The sequence below is a fragment of the Coenobita brevimanus genome, chromosome 10 (genome assembly GCF_032717465.1).
Source record: "Coenobita brevimanus isolate Jiangsu-jjx chromosome 10, ASM3271746v2, whole genome shotgun sequence".
Taxonomy (NCBI): Eukaryota; Metazoa; Arthropoda; class Malacostraca; order Decapoda; family Coenobitidae; genus Coenobita; species Coenobita brevimanus.
Window position 1 is genome coordinate 1,946,143 of NC_136963.1, and position 7,731 is coordinate 1,953,873.

A 7,731-nucleotide genomic window follows, 5' to 3' on the forward strand; every position below is an offset into this window, starting at 1 on the left:
CCTGGCTCAGGGACTAGAGTGACAGGAGAACTCCACTCGCTCTGACAGGGCTCAATCATCTTGTGGTCCAACAGGTAGCCAAGCTCCTTCTGGATGAGAGGAACTTTCACTGGGTTCACACGGTAAGGAGGCAATTTAATTGGCTTTGCGTCTCCAACATCGACATCATGCATCAACACAGTGGTTCTTCCTGGAGTGGCACGGAACACTTGCGGGTACTCCTGCAGTAATGCCGAAAACTCCTGCCTTTCCTTGGGTGGTAGATGAGAAAGCTTAGTCTGGAGATCATTCATGATATCAGGATTCTTCCCCAAGCTATCACTCAGGCTCATACTGCATGGGAGAGCTTCACTTGCAGACTCGGGTGGAACAGCTACAGTGCAGACTGGATTATTTTCGTCCCGCCTGTGATATAACTTTAGCATGTTGATGTGACATAGTTGCTTGCTCTTTCTACGATCTGGTGTGGCGATGACATAGCTGACATCACTGAGTTTCTTCTCCACGAAATAAGGGCCACTAAACTTGGCTTGAAGAGGTTGCCCATGAACTGGTAGCAGAATCAAAACCTGATCTCCTGGCTGAAAGTGGCGTAACCTGGACTTCTTATCATACCAAGTCTTCATCTTCTCCTGAGCAGCTCCTAAATTCTCTCTCGCCAGCTGTAAAGCAGTGGACAGCCGTTCTTTGAACTTCATCACATACTCCAGCAGGTTGACGTCATCTTCCTCCGACAGCCAGCATTCCTTGAATAACTTAAGGGGTCCTCTTACTTCATGGCCAAACAGTAGTTCAAAAGGTGAGAAGCCCAGTGATTCATTTGGAGATTCTCTTGCAGCAAACACAACGAATGGAAGACCTTTATCCCAGTCTTTCTGATGTTCCAAACAGTATTTCTTGAGCATCGATTTGAGTGTTTGATGATATCTCTCCGACGCTCCATGGGTCTGGGGATGGTAAGCTGAAGACGTGATCTGGGTGATGCCCAACTCTTTCAGAGACTGCTTGAAAACGTTTGACATGAAATTACTTCCCCGGTCTGACTGTACCTCCTTAGGCAGACCAAACTTTGTGAAGAACCCTAGCATTTTCTTAACCACGTTCTTTGCTGAGATGTTTCTAAGTGGAATGGCTTCAGGATAACGAGTAGCCATATCAATCATGGTCAACACATAAGAAAATCCTGAAGAAGTCTTAGGAAGAGGGCCCACAATATCCACCAACACACGGGTGAAAGGCGCCTCAAAAGGAGGAATGGGAACTAGAGGTGCAACCTTTTCGGTCTGATTACACTTCCCCACAACTTGACAGGTGTGACAAGACTTACAATACCAGGAAACATCCCTGAAGATACCTGGCCAGTAGAAGTGTTTCAAAATGCGTGCCACAGTCTTCCTCACTCCAAGGTGTCCTGCCAAACTGGAATCATGAGCCACTCTAATGATATCCTGCCTACAAACACGAGGGATGACAACTTGATGTACAACCTCCCATTCACAGTCGGCTGATGCTGTTGGGGGTCTCCACTTCCTCATAAGTACTCCTGACTTTACATAATAACAAGTAGAAGCACCGGCTGACTCTTCTTCACTGTAAGCAGAGTTAGCTAGACCCTTCAACTCAGGGTCAGCAACCTGCAACTCAACCAACTCTTGACGAGACAAATTATCAACACTACGGGGTACTGCCTCATCTGGTGAGTGGTCCAAATTGGCAAGAAAAGTGTCAGCTAGGATAACATCATCATCATCATTATCCTCTAAATCACCAGTAACTTTAGACTTAGCCCTAGTGACAGCACATGCAGGGAACACATCAGGGACATCACAATCCTGGGACGCAGCCACTGGCTCACTAGACAACTGAGGAGCTGGACACACTTGACTTCCACCGATATCATTTCCAAGTAAGAAAGTTACACCTGACATTGGGAGTGTCTCAACCAACCCAACCATAACAGAACCATTAACAAAACCAGACTCTAAATTCACTCTGCACAGAGGAACAGAGAAGTAATTATTCCCTACACCTTGTAAGATTACAGTTTCATCAGAGGAATTAACATTAGAGCCTAGAACACTGGTCAGCATAAGGGATTGGCAAGCACCTGTGTCACGATATATTTTAACTGATTTCCTGTCATTACTGTCCAGAGGACTGACAAAACCATCAGACAGGAAATTAGCACATGAATTCTTGAGAGTGTCACCCACGTTACTGCTCAAAAGAGGAGCTCCATCATGAGAATTTAAGTTACCCCTCAAAGCAGGTTCAGTTAACTCAGTTAAAGAATTCTGGGAACTCTCAAGAGTGGACACTAGACCAATTGACTGAATATTTAAAGACTCCTTTTTGTTCACATCACGCTGTCTCCTGAAACATCTCTCCGTAGTATGACCAAGCTTACTACAATAAGTACATTTACTTTTCTGAAATCTAGAGGTGAAGCTGGTATTTACTTCCTGAGAAACATCATCCTTATTCTCTCTCCTGTTACCTGTACTCTGAGTAGAGGCAACGTACTTACTCTCAGCTTTCCCTTTTCCTCTAGAATATCTCTTGTGAGTGAGAACATACTCATCAGCTAAAACTGCAGCATCAGACAAATTATCTATTCTTTTCTCATCAAGATATAGGCTTACATCTTTACTAATACACCTTTTGAAATCCTCCAGCAAAATCATCTGCTTAAATTTGTCAAAATCAGAATCCACATTCTTAGAATTTAACCACTGCTCTAACAAATCTTCTTTGATTTTTGCATACTCAACATGGGATTGCTTATCTTGCTTGTAAGTTGTCCTAAATTTTACTCTATAAGCTTCAGGAACAAGCTCATAGGCCTTAAGAATCAAGCTCTTAACTACATCATAATTATCAGACTGATCCTGAGGCAAAGATGCATAAGTTACTTGAGCTTTACCGGTGAGAACAGTTTGAAGGAGTACTGGCCAATGCTCCTTAGGCCAATTAAAACCTGTAGCTACCCTCTCAAACAACTGAAAATACTTTGTTAAATCAGATTCATTAAAAGGAGGGACAAGTTTAACATTTTTAGCCACATCAAAATCATCAGAGCAAGATGATCCAGTTCCACCTTGTTTCATGCGATACTCATGGTCTGCCTGAATCCTAGCAAGTTCAACTTGTGCGTGAAACTCAGCCTCCTCAGCCTGTGCTTGAAATTCAGTTTCCTTCACACGAGACTCCGCCTCCTTAGCCTTAGCCTCCTGCAGGGCTAGCTGTAACTTAGCTAATTCAATCTGCGTTTGCTCATTTGGAGGAGTTACATTAAACAAGCTTTTATTAATCATGCCAACAATTTGATCTTTAGAATGATGAGAGTGAACTGCAATTCCCAATTGTTGAGCAACAAGCTTAAGTTCATTCTTTGTTCTGTTTTCTATATCACACACTGTTTGCACATTTGACAAAAAATCTTTGGCTTCATCAAGTGTAGAAATAGTAGCCATCATGAATATATCACAGTCACAAAATATCAAACAATATCCTTATGATAATATCCTGAATATCCTGGCGAGGTCGCCAAATTTATGTTACGGAACAGAGAAAGATAATGTACACTTTAAGTGAGAATACGAAGAGTCACTACTGTCCCGTAAAGTTCCAGGTTCAAAACAAAAGAATTAGGTAAAATTACAAGTTAAAGTTTAATGCACAAACTAACAACAAAACATTCAGGACTCATAAGGATAATGTAATGGCAAAAACAGGTTAAATATATGGTTAACTGCAATAGCCTCTATTAACACGAAATTAGCAAGAGTAAATTTATCTAAGTCAGCCCTGATGAAATGAGATACCAGATAATACTCAGTGAATGCCAGATAAATTATTACAGATACAAACTATTATCAAAAATGACTGACATAAAGAACCCCACACGAATTACAAAAACTTCACTAGGCCTACAAATTAAACTTATGCTATACAGTACAAGAAAAAATGCAACAACAATTATACTCAAATTACACACAGCAGCTAGATGGTTGGAGACTTGAGCACTCACAATAATAATATCTGTACAGGGGAGGACAGAGATGTGAACAAAATGAGGAGCAGATCTAAGTGGCAATGATGAAGAGACTGAGCTCATTATATAGGAGCCAGGAGAGCTTGATACAACTTGTAATAAGGACGCGCAAATGAAGCCATGGGGACATAGAGTTGACAATCCAGCTCTGGACAACAGAGAGAACGACCCACTCTACCATAACGGTAGAAGGGGGGGACTGAGGCAGAACACGCTCGTTATCAAACATGCAGCAACTGTGCGTTCAAATTACACAAAGGATGATGAAATCATAGGCTATGTAACAGTCATTACACTCCTAACTAGAGTACCAACACCACCACCATCACCATAAACACTGCTGATGATGCTTGCTGGTCACAAAGATGCATGAAGCCATATACCAATAATATGCAGGTATTATGACTGCAAACATTCCATCAGTTGTTATTCTGATGATCCGTACTGTTCTGTCTAGATCCCTTATTATTGCAAATGCATTACAATAAAAAAATAGACAACTGTCTACATAGTTATTTTAATTATATTTCTTTTTCTAAATGCACCTAAAAGGAAACTAAGGAAGATGAGAAGAGTTGTGGCTGAGGAGGGTGCTGCTGAGAAAAGTGTTAATGAACTGTACAGAGCTCTCAACAGCAATCTCCTGAGAGTTACTGATCAGGGTGTCAATGGACAAGGGACTCTCAAACTGTAAGGTAACATGGTGGTGGGATCAGGGTAAAGTCTCAGGTAAGGATAAAAGAAGGCCTTTCTGAGAAAGGAAAAGGGGTGGTAACAGATGAATACTTGGCTGCCTGGTAAAGGGATGGAAAGCAGGTATACAGGACAGAATCTGCATCCGAAAGACTTTTCCTGAAAAACATAAACAGCACGGTTACAAGGAACGTGGTATTTACGGTGGCAAATCATATGAAGTTGGGAAAAAAAGTTTTCATAGGTGAGCAGTGTGTGAAAAATTATGAAGGAAAGGCAGTGGTAGCCAGTGGGGATTTTAAAGATGCTAAGAGCAAGTATTATATCTAATTGCTGACTGAGGAGTTTGACTGGAATAGGGAACATTTGGAGTCAGTGGATCCAGTGTTTGGCCCTTGGCCTTTGATTGATGCTGCTGCTTTGAGCAGGGCAATAGGCAGGATACAGTTGGGGAAGGCAGCAGGTGTGTCTGGACTGACTGCTGACATGCTGAAGGCCTCAGGATGTACGGGAATGCAGATAGTTACTCACTTAATTAATATGTTTATAAATGAATATGTTGTCCCATATGACTGGCTGAGAAGTGTGACTGTAAATGTGAACATGGAGATGGGTTATGATCAGAAGTAAAGAAAATTTAGAGGCGAGAAACTTTTGTATCCCATAAACAAGATATTGGAAGGATTCTTAGAAGCCATAATAACAAAAAGTGACTACTGATGAGATGCAGTTTGGGTTTATGCCTGGCAAAGGGACCACTTATGCCATATGCACTGTCCAACCATTTTAGGAAGACTCTATAAGAAAGAAAAGTGAACTGTACTTTGTTTTTGTTGGTTTGGAGAAGGTTTTTGACAGAGTCACTAGGAAGGTGGTGAATTGAGTAATGAGCAAGGTTGGGATCATAGACTGGTCGTTTTGAGTGATATATGCCCAGGTCAATGTGAAAAGAGATTTAAGTGATGAGTTTTCCATGTATGTTGGAGTGTATCAGGGGTCAGTCTTGTGCCTCTTATTGTCTGTCATGATGCTTGAAGCTCTCCCACGTGAATTCAGAAATGGACTCCCATGAAATGTACAGTATACTGATGATTTGGTGTTGACTGAAGAGAATGAAAGGGAGGCAGAGGGTAAATTTAGGAAATGGAGAGATGGAATGAGGCACAAAGTAGGTTAATACTGCGTAAGTTAATACTGGGAAGGTTAGGTTAGGTTAGTATTGGATAGGCTAGGATAGGTTAGGTTAATACAAGATAGGTTTTGATATGGAACAACTAGACAAATTAGGTTAATACAGGGCAAGTTAGACTAAGTTAAATTAATACTGGTTAGTATGACTAGTTTATTGGATAACCATGGCTACGTTAAGTTAATACTTTGTTGGTTTGTATAGGTCAGTTAGTATTATATAATATGTCTGATTAGGTTAAAACTGGGGAGGTTAGCAAAGATTATTATATTTCCTTCACTAATTTCTCTGATATTAATGCTCGGTCTGACAAGAAATATCAGTACATTTTAGTAAGTCTGCAGTTGCAACTGACAACAAATATCAACAGGAAAAAAGAGATATCATGTTAAATGATCAAGTTCATTTATTAAATAAATATGTCTCTTGGAAAAAAGGTTTTTACAGGATGAACTAGAGGACATTTTGGTAGTCTTATCAGGCAGATGAAATAATTACAACTTTGTTCAGCAGAGCTGCAGGACAAAATGCCAGGTAAATTTACTTCTTCATGTGCTCTAACTTTGAAGCCAAGTCAAATTAGTGTATCAAAGGTGTTATCAGTCCCACCTGTTTTAGAGTCTTCATAATCTGTAAAGTGCTGTTTAATGCTGTCTGCCTTTTCTTCTACTCACTGCAGCTGCTTCTTCATGTCTTTAAGCTTCAGCAGCATGTCCTGCAAGTTATAATTATGAACTAGTAAGTAGGCCTACAGCAACTTGATATGGCTAAAACAAGGCTGGGATGGAGTCTATTATACAAGGAGGCCTAAATATAACACTTCTCTTTCACTCAACCAGGTGCTTCCTTGTTTGTTCTGGGGACAGTTTAGTCAGAGTTATCAATATCTAACGTCCATCATTAATTCAGTTCTCATTCCTACTGCCATATTCACACCCATACCAGCAGACTGAGCCATCTCCACAACACACAACATCCAGGCAGGATTCTAGTGGAGTGTATTTCCAGGATACCACAATATTTTTACTTGTAAACACAGAGTATTAGTTTAACACAGACACACCATATGCACTAGAAGCTAAACCAAGTGCCAAAACAACCTAACTGCCTTGGAATATATCATCATCATCATCTGGACCTCCTTTCCCACCCTACAGCAGGGTGAGGAGTAGTAATGTCCAGACAGACCAAATTTGCTCAATGCAATGGGCCACGGGTTTATTCACTCATCAATCAAGCCCCCGGAATCCTGCCTCTATTGGATATGCCAAAAACATTCACCACGTTCTGTAGCTTCACATAAGCGTATCCGATAGAGTCAACCCAGATGCTGTTATGTTAAAAAGGGGTGCCAAAATCCCTAATCATGCACTTCTACTCACAATATTCATCCAGCCAGCTCAACCTCTTGTCAGCTCCTTAGCCTCACCGACTTCGAAACCTCTCTTCCTCACACACTCATCCACCATATCTCTCCACCTCTCTGGCCTACCTCGCCTCCTCCCTCCTTGAAATTTGTTCAGATATACCTTTTTCACCACTCTATTCTTATCCATTCTCTCCACATGACCATACCATCTTAGTACATTCCCTTCAATTCTGGTGTCCACAGACTTCCTCACTCCACATCTTTCATGAATCACATTTATTTTGTATCATATCTGCTCTCTGTACACTATATACATCCTCTGCGTTCCCACCTCCATTGGTCTCACTCTTGACTTTTCATTTTCATGCCACAACAGTGTCTCACATCCATTTGATAAAGATGGAACTAGCACCTCACTCTCATCGT